This window comes from Peromyscus eremicus, chromosome 4, assembly GCF_949786415.1.
Source record: "Peromyscus eremicus chromosome 4, PerEre_H2_v1, whole genome shotgun sequence".
Classification (NCBI taxonomy): Eukaryota; Metazoa; Chordata; class Mammalia; order Rodentia; family Cricetidae; genus Peromyscus; species Peromyscus eremicus.
In genome coordinates, this window is record NC_081419.1 from 102,976,589 (window position 1) to 102,998,332 (window position 21,744).

Consider the following 21,744-nt stretch of genomic DNA (forward strand, 5'->3'; position numbering starts at 1 on the left):
TCAGGTATTTCGACTTGGTGAAAAGAAAAGAAACCAGTATAATATTTCTCATTACTTAGTAATTTGTAATTATATACTTTTAGTTACTTTCATTTACTCTCAATTTTTGTCATTCTTGTTATTGACAGTGCTGAGATCCATCTACTTGATGGCCTACTTGATGCTAAATAAATTCTTAAATGCTGAGCTACATCTCCAGCCATGTTATTTTTAAAATAGCATAGAATTCAGAATTAGGTCACCCTGATTTTCCTACACATCAACATCTCCAGCAAGGTTTTTATGTTGTTTGTAAGGACAGTGCCTGGATCAGAGAAGGTACTCATGAGGCAGTATTAGAATGTGTCGCTGAGCCGGGCGGTGGTGGCTCACGCCTTTAATCCCAGCACTCGGGAGGCAGAGCCAGGCGGATCTCTGTGAGTTCGAGGCCAGCCTGAGCTACCAAGTGAGTCCCAGGAAAGGCGCAAAGCTACACAGAGAAACCCTGTCTCGAAAAACCAAAAAAAAAAAAAAAAAAAAAAAAAAAAAAGAATGTGTCGCTGTGCTCACATGTCTGCATGTTCCTAATACTGTTTCTTAGAAAGAGCCCTAAGAAAATGGCTGTAGGCTTTCTGTGACTAAGGGAAATGGAGAGGAGTGGAGCCTGCCACCGTAACTAGCTAATGTTCTTGTTTCTTTTTCATTGTTTCTTCCTTCCTTCCTTCCTTCCTTCCTCCCTCCCGCCCTCCCTCCCTTCCTTGACACAGAGTCTTGAAGATGACAGACAAGTACTCTGTCACCAAGCTACACCTGCAGCCATCAGCATGATGTTTTTTTTGTTTTTTTTTTTTTGTTTTTTTTTTTTAAAGATTTATTTATTTATTATGTATGCCAGAAGAGGGCGCCAGAGCTCATTACAGGTGGTTGTGAGCCACCATGTGGTTGCTGGGAATTGAACTCAGGACCTCTGGAAGAACAACCAGTGCTCTTAACCGCTGAGCCATCTCTCCAGCCCCCAGCATGATGTTTTATTGTCTTCATAGTACCTCATAGGTTTGGGTTTGTTCTGTTTCATTTTCATTTCATTCTAGGATTTTTTTCTGCTTCCTGGTTTCTTTGGGGACCCATTCATCCATTCTTCAGTAGAATGCTATTCACTCTCCATGAGCTTGCGTCTGTCCTAGGGGCTCTTTTATGGCAGATTTGCAGTCTTAGCCCAGAGTGGCCAAATAGAACACAAGGCGTTATTTTAACTTTCCTGAATTTGTGGAGACTTGCTGTGAGTGCAGATACACAATGCATTTTGGAGAAAGTTTCATGGGATTTTGAAGTTGTAAGAAATGGGTCTGGGGTCTCAAGAAAGTGATCACACAACCCAAGGCATTTTTGCAAGGCAAAACCTTTTATTTCTTTCGAAGGGCACATAGTCAAATCAAGCAAAGGAGCCCTGTCCCTCACTCTGAGGGGTAAGAGCTTGGCCTCACATTCCTAAATTTGTCTGCTTTAAAGGAACAAGCAAAATGTGGTTCCTAGCAGAAAGTGCTATCTTGAGCTCATCTTTTTTTTTTTTTTCAAAAAGTGCTGTCCCTTAAGGAATTTGTGTTTCTGCCAAATTTCTTCTTTAAAACACATTTTGATGGAGTTTTGTCCTCTTTAACCTTTTGATAGAAAGGATACATTTTGTTTACATTTTCCACAGAATTGCCCACTTCCTTGTGCTAGAATCAGTCTGGGCTTTCTATTATCTTCTTTATGAGACTGGGTGTACCCGTGTTTGGAGCACATCTGCTTAGCAGCTGTAATGTCCTCCTGACAGGTCATTCCCTTATTCAGAATGAAGTGACTCTTGTGTTTTCTCACTGGTTCAGTTTGTGGTCTACTTGGTCAACAGTGTCCCCAGCTTATTTCCTAGGTCTATTTGCTTACAACATTTTTTCCTCATGATTCCGTGCTAAGGTTGTAGCTGTCTTCTGTGGTGAGGTGCATTTCTTGGAGGTAGTAAATAGATGCTTCCTGTGTTTTGATCTACTCTACTAGTCTGCCTTTTGGTTGGGAAGTTGAGACCATTTAAAGTCTTATTATTGAAAGGTATGTATGGATTCCTTTCATTTTGTTTACTTGGTAGTTGTCTTAGTTAAGGTTTCTATTGCTGCGAAGAGACACCATGATCACAGCAACTCTTACAAAGGAAAACATTTAATTGAGGTGGTGGCTTACATTTTCAGAGGTTTAGTCCATAATCATCATGGTGGGGAACATGGCAGCATGCAGACAGACATGGTGCTGGAGAAGAAGCTGCTACATGTTGATACACAGGCAGCAGGAAGTAGTCTGAGACACTGGGTGGTATCTTGAGCATATATGAGACCTGAAAGCCTGCCTCCACAGTGACACACTTCCTCCAACAAGACCACACCTACTCCTCAAGACCACACCTCCTAATAGTGCCACTCCCTTTGGGGGCCATTTTCTTTCAAACCACCGCAGTAGTGTTTTTTCCCCCTCTTTCTCTCTTATTTAACTATTATTCTGTTGTGATTTATTTTTTTTTCCTGTGACCTCATGGATGGATATTTCTCTTCAGTCCAAAGGGATCATTCAAGTATTTCTGTAGTGTTATCTTAGTAAATTCCTTGGCCTATTTTTGTCATGGAAAGTTTTTATTTCTCCTTCAACTATAACAAATAGCTAGTTTTGCTAGGTATAATAATCTGTGCTGGCAGTTTTTGCTTTTCAGAAATATACCTTGAAATACTTATCCAGGCCATCCTGGTTTTTAAAGTGTTGAGTTAAGAAATCTACTACTATTTTGATGAGTCTTCTTTTATATGCGACTTGGTGTTTCTATCTTGCTACTTTCAATATGGTTTCTTTTCTTTGTATAGTTAGTGTTTTAATTATAATTACAACATGAGATGGGACATTCTTTTTTGGTCTTGTCTGTTTGGTGTCTCAAATGCTCCTATATCTAGATTGGCATCCCCTTTATCAACTCTGGGACATATTCTGCTATTTTTAAAATTTATCCATTTATTTAATGTGTGTATGTGTGTACACTACTTACGTGCAGACACCCACAGAAATCAAAATAGGCCATTGGGTTCCCTGGAACTAGAGTTATAGATGGTTATAGATGGTCATCATGTGGGCACTGGGACCTGAACCCTGGTCTTTTGCAGGAGCAGTAAATGCTCTTAACCACTGAGCAATCTCTCCATCTTCTCCAGTGATTCTCTTTTTAAAATGTTTTCTATGCCTTTGGAATCATACCATTTTCCTTCTTCTACCCCTGCCACAGGTAGACTTGTGTTTTTCATGGTGCTGCATATGACTTGGAATTCTCACTCACTTTTTAAACTTATCATTGTCCTTGTTTAATTGTCCCAGTTGCTTTACCATGCTTAAAGGCCCCAGTGTTCTGGTCTCTCCTTCAACTGGTTCTTTGGGTGAGACTCTCTCTGGAGTTTTTTATTTGCTTTACTGTGTCCTCTATTTCTAGTATTTCAGATTGGATTTACCTCAGTGTTTCTATCTCTCTGTTGAATTTCTCTCCCATCCTGCATCACTTTTCTTATCTCATCCAGCTGTTTGTTTGTGTTCTTAGTCAAAACTTATGTTCCTTGATTTCTTTGAACATACTTAGAATCTTGAGTTCTCTGTCTGGGATTTCATCTAATTCACTCTTGCTAGACACCATTACTAGAGGAGTAGTAATTTTTGGAGGAGTTATGCTGTCTTGGGTTTTGTGTGTTTCTTATGTTACTCAGTTGGGATTTATGCATCTGGTGGTATTTCTTTTCTTTTCTTTTTTAATATGGAACTCTTCATGAATTTGTGTGTCATCCTTGTGCAGGGGCCACGCTAATCTTCTCTGTATCATTCTAATTTTTTAGTATATGTGCTGCTGAAGCGAGCATGGTGTTTCTTTTTTTGGTTCAATTTTTAATCAGCTCTATCTTTTTCATTTGAAGTATTTATAGTGTTCATGTGGGGTTTGGATGTGGTAGAGTTGAATATATGGTTAAGAAAACAGTTCCTCAGTCCAGGAACTCAGGGTTCTTGGTGCAAGCTCTATATTATTACTTGAACAGGACATTAACTGGTGGGGTCACCACAGTTCCTTGGTATTACTACCATGCAAATGTCACACCAGCCAATTCATAATGATGTCCTGTTAACTGCAGTAACTATTGGAGGGTAAACAACCAAGGTAGTATGGTGTATACTCAGGTTTTAGTTAATAATATTAGGATTGGGAAGGAAATAAGTGGGTGAGGATAGAAATAAATAAGTGAAAAATACTGAGGTGGGTAAAGTAGCTGGGAAGGGAAAGTTGGTTAAGATATTGTTTGGGTCCACAGATTTTAATGATAATAAAAAGAGGAGGACTGGAGAGATGACTCAGCAGTTGAGAGTATTTAATTGCTGCTCTTCCAGAGGACCTGGGTTCAATTCCCAGCACCCACATGGCAGTCCACACTGTCTATAACGCCAGTTCCAGGGAATCTGACATCCTCACATAGACATACATGCAGGCAAAACACTAGTGCACATGAAATAAAAATAAATCATTTAACAAATTTTAAAAAGAAGAAAAATGAGACTGAACATAGTGGCATACACCATACTCCCAGCACTCAGGAGGCAGAGGCAGGTGGATCTCTGTGAGTTTCAGGCCCATCTGTTCTACATATTGGGTTCTAGGCCATTCAGGGCTACAAAGTAAGATCCTGTTTAAAAGCAAGCAAACAAAAATGAAAAGAGGGGTGGGAAGGATAAGAGAAAGAAGACAATATCTAGGAATCAGATGGGACGTATGAGATGTGATTGAAGGGTATAGTAAAGAATGCCTCAGGGTAAACTGGCCACGGAAAATAATCAGCAGTTCTGGTGTTGATTTCTCTGTTCTAGCATACCGTGGTTGTTGATAAGTGATGGTGGATGCTCCAGAAAGTTCCAGTTCCTGTGGAGCATCTCCACAAATGCCTCTACAAGACTGCTCCATCATTCCAGGGGAGTGCCTTCCTGCTGCATGTTCTTCTTGAATTATGACCCTCACTAAGCATGCTCAGATGTATGGGTCTTAAATTGAACACGCACTGGTTTGGACCCTTCCCAAAGTGCCTCCCCCATGTGAATAGATATAGGCCACCCCAACAATTCCTCATCCTTCCTTTGTTTGAGGGGAGCACTATGTTCTACCTGGAGGTGATAAAAATCTTTCACGGTTGTGTCCTGGCTGTGAGTTTACGTCTTGCACCTGAAGTTGCTCACACAGCCACAGCTGGAATGCTGGTGTTAGGCTCGCTTTCTTCATTTTCCTCCATTTTCTCCAGTCTAGGACCCCAGACCATGGGACGGTGCAGCTCACCTTCAGTGCAAGTCTTCTCCACTTGGTTCAACTTTTTGGGAAACATCCTCATAGACACACGCAGAGGTGTGATGCCACGGTGTGTCTAAATTTAGACAATTTAACGACGGAGATTAACAATCACACTCATTACTAATTAGGAAAGCTCAGGCCTTAGGATTTCTATTGTTGTGATGAACACCATGGCCAAAATTAACTCAGGGGAGAAATAGTTAATTTTATCTTACAGCTCTCAGGTCATACTCCATCACTGAGGAAAGTCAGGGCAGGAGCCTGGAGATAGGAACTGAAGCAGAGGCCATGGAGGAATGCTGCTTGCTGGCTTGCTGCTCATGCCTTGTTCAGCCTGCCTTCTGATACACCTCAAGACCATCTGTCCAGGGGTAGCACCGTCCCCCCATGGGCTGGGCCCATTCATATCAACCTGGATAGAGGCATTTTATCAACTGGGTTTCCCTTTTGCTAAATGACTAAAGCATTGGTCAGGTTGATGAGCTAACCCATGAAGAAAGAAGAAAAACAGGCCTAATAAAAATGAGTCCCTTTCCACCAAAAATAAATAAATAAGATTCAACTGTCGTGTGACCCCTGAGACGGCTTGGGGCGGCTCTGTGTTGACTAAGCATGCTGTCATGGAGCCTATGGGCCTGCGTCTGAGGACCCACCATAGATACTAACACCACCAGGAGAGGTCCAAGTCTTCCTTGGGAGGTGGCGGGAAAGCAGAAGCCCACATCTGGGCTCACATCTGGGCTCCATCCGCGCCTCATTCTAGAACTCCCCAGCAGAGGGCAGTCTGAGCTCAGGCACCATTTTGCCTGGCCACTGGTTTAGCCAGCAGGGCAGATGGGCACCTAACCCCCTCACTGCCCACTGAAGCTTGGGCATAGTGCCCACTTGCTGGCAGCAGCAGCAGCACCGGAGGAACAGGATGCACAGGGAGGTTGGGTAAAAAGGTTGTTTTGAGTTCTCCCTAAGCCTGGCAGATGCCCGGCCCTGGCATCCTGCCACGCTCCCCCATCTAGGATCCTGGACTGAAGGCTCATCTCGCTCTCAGCCCAGTGCGGGCTGCTCACTGTCTCCATTCACAGTTCAGGATCTGTTTCTCTGAGGCATAGACTCCCTAGAGGCTCCGCGGTGGGAGGAGCTCCGGTGCTGGAAGTCCACAAGCTGGCATTTCAAAGAACTTCAAAGGGCAGGTGGGGGCCCTAAACTGTGAAGCTGTCTTAGAGTAAGACGGGCGGCAGCTTTGTTGAATGGGGAAGGTGAGTCTTGTGAAGAAATGTCTCAATCCTATTGTTTTTCTAACTCTGAGTGACAAGAGATGTGGCTGGGGGGTGGGGGAGGCTGCAGAGATGGCTCAGCGGTGAAGAGCACTGGCTGCTCTTCCAGAGGACCCAGGTTTGACTCCCAGCACCCACATGGCAGCTCACAACCCACAACCACCTGTAACTCCAGTCCCAGGGGATCTGATGCCCTCTTCTGGCCCTCTGGGACACTAGGCACACACACAAGGTACATACATATACATATAGGCAATTAAAAAAAACCTATACAATTATTTTTAAAACTTGGGGAGGATTTTGGAGGAGTTGAGGAGAGAAAGAATATGATCAAAATATGTTAAATCAACAATTTTTAATTCAAAAAAGAAAGGAAGGAAGGAAGGAAGGAAGGAAGGAAGAAAGGTGGCCGTGGCCGAGCTGCATCACTGGTTGCCAGTTATCTCCTTATTTAACAGCAGAGTTAAGGCCCGGAGAGAAGGAGCTACTTACCCAAGGAGAGGCTCCATTCCCTTTCTCACTAGAACACGATGGCACATTAGTGACCTGATACCTAGGGGGCAAAGGCCGACTATTAAGCAGAAGTAGCTGGGCATGGCTTGGACTTCTAGATCTGTCTGACTGGTGGCCGCTGATTAATCTTAAGATTGCCTCATTTCCTTCCTTGGCCAAAGAACTCTTGTTTGGAGAAAGCAGCCTCTCCTAGGACACAGGGCACTCCTTTTCCTCAGTGAGTCACAGCCTCCGAACCACTGTGGACAGCTTGACCCCAAGGCAAGAATCTTCCCTGCTCCTGCTTTTTTCCAATGAACACCTCCATCGGTGGCACTCCACTGCTTTGGCCAACTCCCTATAACTTAAACTAGCTTCCCTAGACATGTTACATACTCCTTGAAATGGGATCATAAGGATCCAGAGGATTGCCCATCTTCAATCCTCAAAGCTCATAAGGAAAACGGTAGAGGCACTGTCTTAGGGTTACTATGCTGTGATGAAACACCATGACCAAATACAACTTGGGGAAGAAAGGGTTTGCTTCAACTCACAGTTCCATAGAACAGTTCATCATCAAAAGCAGTGAGGGCAGGAACCTGGAGGCAGGAGCTGATGCAGAGGCCATGGAGGGGTGCTGCTTACTGGCTTGTTCCACATGACTTGCTCATCCTGCTTTCTTATAAAACCCAGGACCACCAGCCTAGGGATGGCACTACCCACAATGATCTGGGACCTTTCTCATCAATCACTAATTATGAAAAGGCCCTACAGGCTTGCCTACAGCCTGAACTTATGGGGACATTTTCTCAATTGAGGTTCACTCCTCTCAGATGACTTCAGCTTGTGTCAAATTGACATGACACAAGCCAGCACAGGCACAGAGTGTGATTTTCCTGCCACGTGCGCAGGTCTCATGGATGCTGCATGTGCTGGCAGAGGTCTTACCAGTGGCTTTTCAGAAGCCAGTGTGTGTTGGCACTGTGTCCACCTCCAGGAGAATGAGCAGGCCAGAGCTTGGTTGTGGATGTTTCCTCAGCCCCAGCCTCCTCCTGAGTAGCTGGGATTGAGCTCTGGCTGCAGGACCGATCACAGGACTACACTTTTAGGTCTCAGGCCTGTAATTGGAAGTGAGCTAGCCCTGGGAAAAAAAAATGTCATTTCCTTGTCACTATGACTAACTCCAGTGGGGAGCAACACATAACAAATCCCTTTGTTATGGGCTCTTCCTTGTCCAGCTCCTCCCAGCCAGCAGACACAGGATGTGGTGGAGGTGGTGGTGGTGGTGGTGGTGGTGGTGGTGGTGGTGGTGGTGGTGGTGGTGGTGGTGGTGATGGTGGTGGTAGGTGGTGGTGGTGGTGAGACAATCCTGAAAAACTAGTCTTGAAAGAAACTACCTCAAGAATACCTCCTAGGGGAAGAAGTGAGAGCCTGTACCTATTTGTTCAAGGAAAAAGGAACAGAAATAGAAGGAAAAAAAAAAAAGCGGAGACTAATGAGATTAGCTACCTGCAGGGCGTGGCCAAGACAGGATGAAAAGGATAAAGTGGATGAAGCCTTTTGTTCTGACTTAGGAGCCACTGCAAAATTAAAACTTAAATGAAATAAAAGTCAGAAGGAGATGGAGAACTCTAAAATCAAATTTAAAAAAAAAACAGAAATAAACAAATTAAAAGATAATGTCCTCTTCATCTTATCACTTTATAGTAAAAGTAATCAAAGTTTACTCTGCATGAAACAATTAATTAAACAATTCATTTAATCTCTGTGATTTCCTTAAGTGATTGCTGCCATGGCTCCTTTGACAAGTGAGTTAAAAGCCTTCTAAAGGTCCCCAACAACTGAACCCAGGTTTCCCGTCAGATTGATGTTAGAGCTCAGAGCTCAGTGCTGAGATCCTATTATATACTCAGTGCTGGGGCAAGCATAGAGGATGAGCTGGGTGTCCCCCAGGTTCCAGGCATCTATGAACTCAGTGACCAACATTTACGATCATGAGGTCCCACATAAGGGGACAAATGTTTCCTTTTATTATCCATAAATACTTAAGTGCCATAAGGACTTTATAAATTCTGAGAGCTCTTTGTGGGTTGGCTTCCTAGAAGATAAGGAATTTGAGATCATCCTTGTTGGTAGGATTCAAATAGGTACAGGAAAAAAAAGATGAGGGAAACCCAAACAGCAGAACTCACTGAGAGCAAGGTGGGAGCTTGGGCAGGGAGTGAGGAGAAGGTATTGCGTGCAATACAACTGTATACATATATATCCCTTATATATACAATCATGTGACTTTCCAGTGAGTTCCCAGTTTCATAGAGGAAGAAGTCCACGTAACGCTGAAGCACATGTTGGGTTCCTGTCTCCAAATCTTAGCCCTTTGGTAACTCCATCTTGGTAATAGTATTTTTGTGTAGGGGAGAGAGAATCTGCTCGCTCCTTCAGTTGATTTCACTCTTTTCTTTCTTTTAGTGCCCGTGCTGAGATGCAGAAGTGGGAAGACTCCCTGTTTGGAGAGCAGGAAATCGAAGTTCTCCAGCCTGCTGCGTTCTGCAGCCAACCTGTCTGCAACTCCAGGTGTGTCAGGGAAAGCGCGGGCAGGAAAGACTTCCTCTTCCTCTTCCCTCCCAGCTGTGCTGGGGCTCAGCAGGGAAACAGAAAATGAGAAGAGAAAGCAAGAATGCTTCGTGTGGTAAGGGCCTGAGCTGGGCCTGGCAGCCAGAGGTCAGCATTGGGTCCAGCTAGACGGCAAGGCATAAGAAGAAAATCTAAATATAGACGGTTCCTATCGGACCATGGGCTCATCATGCCCTGCGTCTTAATCCTAATCATTATTGAAGTCTGAAAAAGCCCTGGGGTGGGAACAAAGGTAACATCTGGCCTTCCCGATGCTGCCCTCCATTGTTCCAGGCCCTTCCCTGTGAAACAAACAACACAGGTACCCACAGCTCCAAGAAGGTAAAGCCAACACCTGCTCCCTTTGGTCCTTTTCATTCCTGACTGTTCCCAATACCCTTGTCCTTCCTGGGCATCCATGCCAAGGTCTTGGTAGCAGCTCCAGCCATGGGGCCTGGGGCTGTAGCTCTGTAGCCATGCTTCATCAGGAACATCCTTTTTTTCCTTCGTCCCCCAGCTGATGTCAGAACCAGCCACCAGGGCCCAAAGGTGGTGGTTTCTCCCATGACACCCCTCAGACAGTGTGGTTTTTACATCCTGTCCTGGTTGGTGTGTTTGTCGTCTCCACCCCCTTCCCACCATCCAGAGCTTTCCAGGTGCAGTAGCCAAATTTTGTTTTTCTCTTTCTCCTAGCACAAGACACAGCTCTGATAATATTTGTGTAATAGTTGAGGCATGGATATTTTCCTTTAAACCAATGTTTTAAAAACCTTTTTAGCCTCCACCCACACTAAGAAATACATTTTATATTATCAACAGTTTGCACAAACAGGACAGACACACACACACACACACACACACACACACACACACACACACACACACCCCTGTAACAGTTTTTAAGAAAGAATACTTACAATGTTGGATGCAGTCTGGTATTTTCTTTATTTCTTTTTTTTACAAGGCTGCCTGTTGTAGGTTTGGAGATGTAGCTCAGTGGTCCAGCACTTGCCCAGCAAACATGAGACCCTAGCACCAAAACCAAAAAGAGCTTGTCGGGATTTGGGGGTAGGAAGCTCCATCCTAAAGCACAGGGTGCTCTGTCACTGCTAAACTGAGAAGAGCTTTACATCCAAACCTGATCAGATTAGAATTAAGCTGTAAACAAACGAGGGCTCGGCGGGGTTCTGCTTTGCAGACTGTGAATTTGGCCTCATTACAAGGAAGGAGCCCCTGGGGGCGGGGGTGGGGTGGGGGGGGTGGGGTGGGTTTACTGACAATGGCCATGGCTTCCATGGTCTGGATAAGAACTAGGCCCTAGTCCTGCTTTTTGTATTTTTCCCCTTTGGTAATTTTGTTATGCCCAGATGGTGGAGACCCCAAAAGACCACCACGGAGACAGAATCCCATATGTAAAAGCAAAGAGCCTTTATTCAAGCTCGGGGGCTCTGCAACGGCGGAGGTGATTAGACACTCACAGGGAGTAGTGGCAGGGAATAAACAGGTTAACCCGCCCCTCCTGTCTACACAGCCTCACGTGAATGAGAGTTAAGAGGAATGCAAGGGTGGGGAAGGATATTCCCATCTCCCATCCCAATATAGCAACATTCCAGCTATAAACTCTTTTAGTAACTGTCAAAAGAACATCATAAAACATAATTGATATATAAATCATGAAATTACATTGCAAAATGTTGTCATGACTCTGTTTGTCTACTGATAACAGTAACCACACATCTTTTAGAGAGAAAGGGGTAACATGGTGGGCTGTATTCTAGTGGGCTTGCCACCTCCACGAGGAAAGCTGACCAGAACACTGCAGTCTCACATACCTGGTCTTTGTTCTCCCAACCTTATCGAACACTTTCTAGGATAGCATTGTGCTGTCGGTCAAAGGGACAACATTGGTCTGGAGAGATAACTCAGCAGTTAAGAGAGCTGGCTGCTCCTCCAGAGGACTTGTACTCAATTCCCAGCACCCACTCGGTGGCTAGCAGTTCTCTGTAACTCCAGTTCCAGGGAATCTGACACCCTTTTCTGACCTCCTCAAACACAGCACACGTGGTGTACAGACATACATGCAGGCAAAAAACGCTCCTATACAGTTTTTAAAAATCTCAAATGGAGGGAGAGGAAAGTAAGTTTATCTTTTTGAGACAGGGTCTTCTGTAACCCTGGGTGGTCTTGAACTCGTAGCCCAGGATGACCTTGAACTTCTGCCCCTCCTGCCCCCACCTCCCAAGTGCTAGGACTGCCGGCCCATACCACTAAGGCCATTTTGGTGCTGGAGATTGAATTTGAGGCTTCGGGCAAGCTAAGCGAGCACTCTCCCAACTGAGCACTCTCCTCAACCTGGCCATTTCATCCTTACACTGAATTCGAGGGGGTAGGTGAGGCCATTGTTCAGAGTACTTGTCTACCCCACTGGTGTGAAGACATGGGTTCAATAACAGGCAACACACACACACACACACACACACACACACACACACACACATGCACACACACGAGAACAACCCTGTAAATGAAAAAAAAAAAACCAAAAGCTTAATTACTTACCCAGTGCTTTTTTTTTAAGAGAATAGTTATAGCCCACATGCAATAAATTCGTGTGTTGAGCCTGACGCCAAATGTGGTGGCACCAGGAGGCAGGCCTTTAGGGTGGTGATTAGACCATAGTGGGGAGCCTTCGTGTACAGGATCAATGCTCTCAGAAGAGACTCCCGAGAGCTCCCACAGTCTTCTGTCATGTTAACAAAGCAAGAGGATGGATTTCTATAGACCAGATGATGGACCTTCACTAGACACAAATCTGTGGGCATCCTGACCTTGAACTTCCCAGCTTCCTGTGAGCAATAGATTCCTGTTGTTTACTGGCCACAGGTTTATGGGATCCTGTTTCAGCAGCCTGCACAGACAAAGACACTAATGTGCTCATCGTTTGCCAAACACAGTAGCGAGGATGGTCCATGTTCCCAAGTGCATATGGTTTTCACTTCAGTGAGGTAGAATGGAATGGACGACCTTGACCCGTGGAACAAATAGAGACTGAAGCTCTTTGGCCCAGGAGTCTTCCGGTGGCGTAGGAGGAACCAGTCTTTTCTAAGCCTTGGGTTCTCATCTGCAGAATTCAGGAAGCTTCACTGTTGCTCAAGATTGCTATAAGGAAGGAACCAGGGGGTAGGCTGGGAAGCAGGTAAGGTTTCTGAGAAAGTTCATCTTTTTCTAATTGTACGAATAGTGGTATTCAGTGAATAATTACAGGTGAAACCCTCAAGATGAAAAAATTCTAAGGTTGCCTTTTGCGAAATAACCATGCCCAGCTGCTTCAGTGCACAGAGCGAGTGGCGGTAAAGACAAGCCAGGCTGGGCACAGGAGACATTTTCCCCCTCGGGAAGCAATGGAAAAGGAAGCCGACGGAAAGGAGGCCCAGTCACGGAAAGCCCTGGCTAGACAAAGCCATCTGGATTGTGTCCCCTAGGCCACGGTAGAAAATAATGGCTTAGAAGACTGTGCAGGCTGGTTCCGGCGGAGTGTAGAGGCTGGGAAAGGGCTGAAGGTGTCCATGGATGAGTGGCTGGATCAGAGGATAGTGAGGCAAGGGCAGGGGAAACCAGAGTCTAGTCAGGTGCCTGGTTCTCACACCTCCCTCCATCTGCCTTCTCCTCCGGTTCGTTCGCCTTCTCTTCTGCCCGCATCAGTCCCACATCCTCTACCACTTAAGTCAATGTGCTGATGGCACTTAGCAAATGCTTAGGATGATCAAGATGTCGCCAGCGGCAGCTCCCTGGCAAACTCTGGCTGGCTGCCTTTGAGTGGGTCATGAGCAGAGGCGGGGCAGGCCCCCTCTTTCTTTAGTGAGAAAGTCAGCCCTGGAGTCTACCTCACCGGAAGCCAGAGCCCTTGGCAACACCTGACATCAGGTGCCGTGCAGCTGGCTGGGTGAGAAGAGAAGCTGACACCTCTGGGCTGGCTGAGGGCTGCTGCTGCTTCCACTCAACGCAGAGGAAAGCAGGTCACCCTGCACCCTGTTAGACATGGAGGGACTGACCGATGCCTCTGGGGACCGAACTATAGAGAAGTATTTCTGGAATGGCTGCAGGCATGACACCTCACTGAGGAAGTGAAACTGGTGATTCATACATAGTCCAGTCTAACTGCAAAAGGGTTGAGTCTGGTCACCCTGGGGCCTTCCACCTTCTAACATATGCCTTCCTTGGTACCTCACTTACAGATCTTCTTGCCTTGCCCCAGCTTGTGAATTTGCCAATCCCTGCTAAATTGCCTGTGCTCTGACCGAAGGGCACAAAGATGTTCACTTCAGTATTTTGCTGGGATATGGGAAAAGAGAGCGGACCAACCAGACCCAGTGGCAGGGTAGACACCTGTGTTTTAGAGTTAAACTTGAATGAGAGGATCCCAGGGGGATGGACATAAAGATAAGGGATGAGAGGTCTTCATCATGGGTTATATGCCACAGACTAATGATGATTATGCCATGGACTAATGATGATTATGATAACAACATGTGAGATGTCTATAGGATCAGGTCACCTAGCATCCAAATAATCCAGGAGGAGGCCGGAGCAGAAGGGAGGCAGTAGTCTGGGTGAAACCGCAGGATGTAGACTGCTGGGGTGTGGAGTTTGGAGATTCAAGGAACAGTGGGCTTGAAGCCTCAGAGGACCTAGCTGGGAGAGATGCCGCTCTGGTTGTTCCATCGCGGTGGGTCCTGAGAGGGCTGCTGCTTGGAGTCATTGAGACATTTGGGGGTCACTATGCTACAATTGCTGGAAGAGCTTTATAGCCGTATAGAGAATGGTGGGAGGAGACACGGGGTTAGTGGAAACGTGCCTGGAGGGGGTGATTTCAGCGCAGACAGATTCCGTGAGATTCTACAATGAGACCGAGGAGACAGATGATGAGGGCTGGGAAAGGAGACTGCTATGGACTTGGATAGGTGGAGAACACACAGAAGTCATCGGAGACCATGTTAAAAAGGAACCTGCTTGGGCTGGAGGGATAGCTCGGTGGATACATGCTCACCTTACAAGTGTGAGGACCTGAGTTTAATCCCCAGCACTGGGGTAAAAAGGGGAGTATGCTAGTGTGCACTTCTGATCCCAGTGCTGGAAGGCAGAGAGGTGAGCCTCGCTGGGGCTCAGCTGGCTAACAACAACAACAACAACACACACACACACACACACACACACACACACACACACACACACACACACACACACAAGCCTATCCAGGGAGCCCCATCAGCATTTCAATGATAGGCTACCTAGGAAACCTTAAGAAAGGCTAGAGTGTTTGGAGGTAGAAGGTCACATGGGTCTCAGCAGGTGGAGAGGCCGGAAGGCAGTGGGTTGAGACCACTATCTCAGGGAACCTGAGGTAGAAAGGAGTTGCACAGGCAACTTAGAGGTGTTTAGAGGTGAAACAGAGGACAGTGAGAGAAGTCCTGGATCATGTACCTGCTGGGGACAAAGAAGACAATAAGGATGAGAGGAGTTAAGTGACTCCCCTTCCCCCCAACACACACACACACACCCTGGGGTAGGTGGAAATGCTAATCTTGGATTTCACAACAACCTGCAGTTCCCTCATTCCTCAGCCTTGTGTCAAATCTGCTAGCTTCTGCTGGTGGAAAGTCCCTAAGGCCCCCAGTCTTCACTCCTGGAGGCAGAGGGAGATGTCAGGCAGCTGGATGGACCAAGAGCTGTGAGGGTGTTCTTAGCTCAAGGTTGGGATCTTGAGCACCAGACACGACTCCTCTCTCCTTCTGCACCTATTCCTCCCCTGCCCCTCATCCCAGGGCCCAATTAGAGCCGCCGGCCAAATGTGCAGAGGGTTGTAAACATCAGTGAAGTGCTCTGAGTGGCCCCCGGGTTAGATGCGCAAGAGCGATAGGAAGTGAAAGTGGTAACCCCCGGGAGGTGAGGGCAAGGGCTGGCTTAATCATGAGCTGTTTATTAGCAGCCAGAGCCTTGAGCCAGCCTTTCGGAGTTGTTAACTACAGACTTGGAGTCGTTGGCAGCAAAACTGTGTCTCTTCAGAGTTTGGTTACCCACGATGACCCCATAACAACCGCCATGCCAACGGCCAGCTCTGTGGGAGTGGGGATGTCAACAAGCAAAGGAGGTGAAAGCGAGGATGACCTCACTGGATAAGCAAGCATGCACCCCACATGGCTGGAGGAAGGAGGAGCTCATCTGCTGGGCTGTGGGAGGCTGTCGGGGAGCAGACAGGCTGGGAAGAGGTGGAGGGAGGAAGAAAGAAACCTCAGTCTACAGAAGCAGGGCTCGTGGAAAATGGGGAGAGGCGCAGTCTTGTTCAGAAGTGACAGGCTGGAGTTCGGGAAGGCAGAAGAAAAGCTGCTTGGCTGAGGATGAAAAGATTTCAATAGAACTGTGGAGACTTCTCTGTTAAATAGAGAGTTAGACAGAGAAAGGGAGATGTGGGTGGCCACATGCGATTCTGAAAGAGATTTGAAAACACCCCTCAGCCTTGACCGGGATGTTTCCTTGTGTGTGTGTTGGGTTGGTGTCTAAGTTGGTACATTATCATATAAATAATGAAAACATTCATGTGGCCTACAACCCAGGAGGCAGAGGAAGGAGGGTCACAAGTTCAAGGCCACCCTGGTCTACTAACAAGACTATGTTTCAAAAACAAACAGATGGAGCCAGGGGATGTAACTTTAGTAGAGTGCTTCCTAGAATCCATGAGGCTCGGTTTCGTTCCCAGCCCCTCATAAACCAGGTAGGGTGACATACACTGTAAGATTACTACTGAGCAGATGGAGGCAAAAGGCTGTAGAGTTCAAGATCATCCTTGGCTATAGAATGAGTCTGAAGCCAACCTAAGATGCAGGGGACTTCATCTCAAAGACAAGCAAACTAAAATCCCAGACACTCAAATCCAACCGGTATGCAAATGAGCGCTTTCCAGATGCCAGATACAGTGACACTGAGAGGTGAAGCCATTTGCCCAAAGTCACGGGGTGGGGTGGGGTGGGGGAACATAAGAGGCAGAGCCTCTCACTGCAGACGGTCTGACCTCAACACCTATGTGGGAGTAGGATGGTAGAAACTCAGGAAAATAGGACTTACTACAGAAAAAGTGGTGGTTTTCAGCCTCTGACTAAAAAAGAATAGGTAAACACATTGTTTCTAATCTTGCCAGTTAACAAGAATCATTATTTTTGTAATTGTTTCCCAAACTGCTACATGCATCCGAATCACACCGGGAGCTTGTTGGGTGTTACGGGAGCGAGGGCTGCTGCACAGTGGCTGAGTACACTCTCGGGCTGCTGCACAGTGGCTGAGTACACTCTCGGGCTGCTGCACAGTGGCTGAGTACACTCTCGGGCTGCTGCACAGTGGCTGAGTACACTCTCGGGCTGCTGCACAGTGGCTGAGTACACTCTCGGGCTGCTGCACAGTGGCTGAGTACACTCTCGGGCTGCTGCACAGTGGCTGAGTACACTCTCGGGCTGCTGCACAGTGGCTGAGTACACTCTCAACACGCACAAGGCCCTAGGATTGCTCTCTCCCCACAAATGCAGTCTAGTTCTAGACATCTGGGGTGGGGACTTGGCAAGTTCCCTTGCTGGAGATCCACGACCATACTTTGAGGAGCCAGGCAGAGGACAAGCCCTTTAGCCTCCATCACTGGAAATAGATTTCTCCAATGAAAATGAGGAAGTAAAGTTTTGCTCATGATCTGAGTTTCCCGCAACAGCTGAAATCTATTCCCATTCTCTCCCTTCTTTTCCTCTCTTTCTTTTGCTCTTTCCCTCTGTGAAGGACCTAACTAACCCAGGGCTTTCTACCATGCTAGGTAAGTGCCCTATCATGGAGGGACACCCTAGCCCTTGGAGTTTTTGCTACATAGTGTTGCTATGTAGCTCAGCATGGTATTGAACTAGCCAAGGAGCCCAGACTGACCTCCTGCTTCTAACTCTCCTGCTTTACTTCCTGAGTACTGGAATTACATGTGAGCACCATTATCCCCTGCCTGGAGCACCACTTGGGCCCCCAAACACTTAACATTAGAGACTAGTAAAGCTATGATAAAATTCCCCTCACCCAGCCCCAAGACCGGTATTATTTTCCTACTCACTGAGGCCTGTGGGGCTGTTATTAGACAGCCCTCTTTTGGTGAAGGAATCAAAGGAATCAATGATCCAGATTTGACTTGGAGGGGATGCTCGGAGGGGTTCCTTGCAGTGGTGGGGTGGCCTGGGGGACAAGCAGCCTGGTATAATCTTTCATGTTCTGGAAATGTTTGCTGAGTGAATGATAAATCAGGGTCTACTAGTAGACAGAGAGTGTGGGCCAGGCCTAGAAGCGGCAGGTCGAGCAGGGCAGGGTGTGAAGAAGTGTAGAATGTTGACTTTACCAGCTCTGCTGTTGTTTAAAGGTGAGGAAGGAGTTTGTGTTTTGTGAGGACACAGGTTGGTCAACCTTGTGACTGTGCTGTGAGATCCACAGCAGGCTATTTGGTGAATGATTGGAGAGCTAGGGGAAGCCATGCTGAGCCCAAAGCTGCCTCTCTCCTCCTGGAGATGACTGTGTGGATGATTCATGTCTTGCCACCCCCTCACTTTCTCAGGCTAAACCCACATGTCCTGGGTGTGGGGACAATGAGAGGGATCTCCATTACACGGGTGGGTTCCAGCAGTCCTTTCACCTTGGTTGAAGAGCTGAGAGAACAGCACTGGAGAAAAGGGGGAGTCTCAGGATGGGTCTCCTCGGAGACTTCTGACGTAAGTCCTTCTAAAGAAGCATCTGAGAATGCTGTGTGGTCCTGAGGCTGGCTCAGAGGAGAGCCAGGACATCTGGACCATTTCAGGATGTTAGAGTGCTCCTTTCCCCACTGTCTGGGTCCTCTGCCACATCACACCCATATGTGTGAATACAAGCCAGAGGGAAGCAACCACATGATGAGCAGTCAGGAAGGAGGCACCGAAAGTCCGGAGTGGGTAGGCCACCTCCGGTCTTGACAGTAAAACGGACCACTAGTTTCCTTGGCACAACGAAGTGCAGCTGTTCGTGCTTTGGGATGCTGGCCTGAGACCCACCTCAACCATGCTCTTCACATCGGAGCTTGGGTGGCTGGGTCTTTGAAAGTACTCTCCCTCTACTTCAGGTTCCAGGTTCCCCTGAAGCTAGTGTGGACAGTCATGGATACTGGTTGCCTGGTCTGTGAGACAGGGAGAAGGAAGATGTGAAATTGTCTGGAGACAGAGAGGTCAGCAGTATCCAAAGCAGATGGGGAAGTGATGGGGATTGGACTCCTTTTTATTTTATTTTTTTTACTTTTCCTGATGCTATTTGGTTTTAGAGACAGGGTCTTGCTGTAGCCCAGGCTGGTCTAGAACTCATGATTTTCCTGTCTCTGCATCCCAAGTGATGATTGCTGGTTCTTCCCCCCTCCCGCCCCACCGTGTGTGTGTGTGTGTGTGTGTGTGTGTGTGTGTGTGTGTGTGTACATCAGCTGTCTTCCTCTATTACTCTCCACCTTACTGCCTTGAGAAGGGTCTCTCATTTAATTGGAAACTTACTGTTTAGGTTGGTTTGGCTGGCCAGGGAGTTCTAGGGATCCCTCTCTCTGTTCCCTGTTCTCCCAGTGCTAGAGTTACAGATAAATGTGGTCATGCCTGGCTTTTTCATGGGTTTTGGGGATTCAAACTCAGGTCCTTACGTGTGCACTGCAAGTTCTCTTATCCACTGAGCCATCACCCCAGCCCCATAGGAGGGTTTTGCCTTGCAAGACAGGTTCTCTTTTCCGGGAAGACTTTAAGAGAACAGGGTTTTCAGCAACTCCAAGGTCAAGGCACACCTTCATTCTAGAGCGAGCATGTGTGCTAGATTCCTGTCTTCTTACTCCAGGGAAACTGGGGCCAATCTTGGAGACAGGTCTAGGAGTGCCCCTTTCTATTCCAATAGGGCTTGAGAAGGCTTTAAATACAGGTCGGAAATGCAAGAGGGGAAAAAATGTGTCCAGTGCAAGTAAGAGTTAACACCCCAAACTGCCTGTCTTGCCTTTGGGCTTCCCAGCATTCCACGGAGGTGGGGAATGTGCTTGGAGTTTGCTAGGGCTTTCACCGGATTGAACTGGCTTCATGCTCTGTGCCTCAGTTCCTTTGTAAAATAACATGAAAATACTCACAGTGTTTTACATGGGAATGTGCCTGGCACAGAGGAAGCATGTGGTCACACTGCAGATTTTATAATTCTCTCCTCTACCTGGGGACAGGGAAGTGACTGTGGAGGAGGAGGGTCTCCCTTAAGGGGTACCTTCTCTTCCAGGGATGTTCTCTTCCTCTGTTCCCTTCAAGTCCTATGGGTGGCCTCTGCAACTGCCTTGTTCCTGGTCTGGCTGCACGGGGAATGTTCCCATGTCTGCTTGAGTTTCCTCTCTACAACAGACTTTTTCCAGGATGTACACTCATGAATACTAAATGGTGACTGCAGATGAATTTCCTGGACTGTAAGTCTCTCTGAGCTCACAATGTCCACATGTGGTATTGTCTCCTCCTTTCATCTGGGATTCTGAAGGCCAGGGGAGGCCTGTCCCACAGAGCTTTGTTTTGTGTTCTGCAGTACCAGGCAGGCTGTTTTTTTTTCTGATCTCTGAGGGGTCTGAGACTCATGGCTTAGCGGCAGTGACTGACTTATTAAGGATCCTGTGGGCAAGGATGCTGAGATTGGCTTTAGCAGTAGAGTGTTTGCCTAGCACGCAAGTCCTGGGTTCCATCCCTCCCCCCCCCTGCAAACTGTGGATGGATTTTTCTTTGGGCCGCCAGCTCACAAAAAACAACACGGAGACTTATTAATTATGAAAGCTCGGCCTATAGCTTAGGCTTGTATAACTAGCTCTTATAACTTAAATTAAACCATTTATATTAATCTATGTTTTGCTTTGTGTTTTTTTTTTTTTAACCTTTCGTCCATCTTGCATCTCCTGTGTCCTTTGGTGTCTCTCCTGCACCTAGATACCTAGATTCATCTCCTCTTTTCCTCTTTCTCTTTCTCTCTCCTCTCTCTCTCCCCCCCCTCTCTCTTCCCAGAAGTCCCACCTAACCTCTTCTTGCCTAGCCATTGACCATTCAGCTCTTTATTAAACCAATCAGAAGGCACCTTGGCAAAGACATCTTTACAATGTACAAAAAGATTATGCCACAACAGCAAGTAAGTAAATGCATAAATAAATAAATAAAACAAAAATATTATTAGGGGCTGGAGAGATAGTTCAGTGGTTAAGAGTTCATACCATTCTTGTAAATGACCTGAATCTGATTCCTAGCACCTACAAATGGGCAGCTCACAACTGCCTGTAACTTCAGGTCTAGGGGTATTTTATGCCTCTAGGCTCCTGCATTCAAATGCACATACCCACCCACATATACATATTTCGAAATAAAATAAATATTAAAAAACAACCACCCTCTGAGGCATTGGAGTTCAGGCCTGGATGCTCCCATACCATGTATCACATTGCTGCCCTACTCCTCTGGCAGCAGCTGACGTGCTTGACCTCTCTTCTGCAGCAAGAAGTTTGGGAGAACTTGGCCCTGAGGGCTGGAGAAAAGAAGGTGGTGGGGGACTCTGATCACAGCTAGTTGTTGACTAAAGAGAAAGGGTGTTTAGGTATGCTAGCTGCCCTTTAGAGTAGCCTTACACAGTCTGATCATCTCCTCCTCCCTGTGAAGTAGGGACCCTTTATTCTCTTTAAAGCTGAGGCAACCAGGTAAAGGATGTATTTGCCCTGGGTCATGAGACTAGTGGACTGCAGAGCAAGCAGTCTGGCTTCAGACTGTGTTGAACTACTTACTAATAGGCTTCCTAAGACCCAAGAGCAGGTGTGTACCATGGCCTCCCTTCTAACTACTCTCCTCAGCATTGAGAGGATGCTGGAACCAATGCTATCTGTGTAGTGGCTAGGGTTCCTCATCTGCTCTTGTAGTTTCACTCATGCTGTAAGAAAACACT

General features: G+C 46.7%; 1 non-coding gene across 1 annotated transcript; it reads right to left on the reverse strand.

Annotated features, from left to right (window-relative positions):
* Positions 1–3,787: 3,787 nt before the first annotated feature.
* LOC131910221 (U6 spliceosomal RNA) lies at positions 3,788–3,896 on the reverse strand. The gene has a single exon (XR_009379072.1). It is a non-coding gene; the product is annotated as a U6 spliceosomal RNA (small nuclear RNA).
* Positions 3,897–21,744: the final 17,848 nt, after the last annotated feature.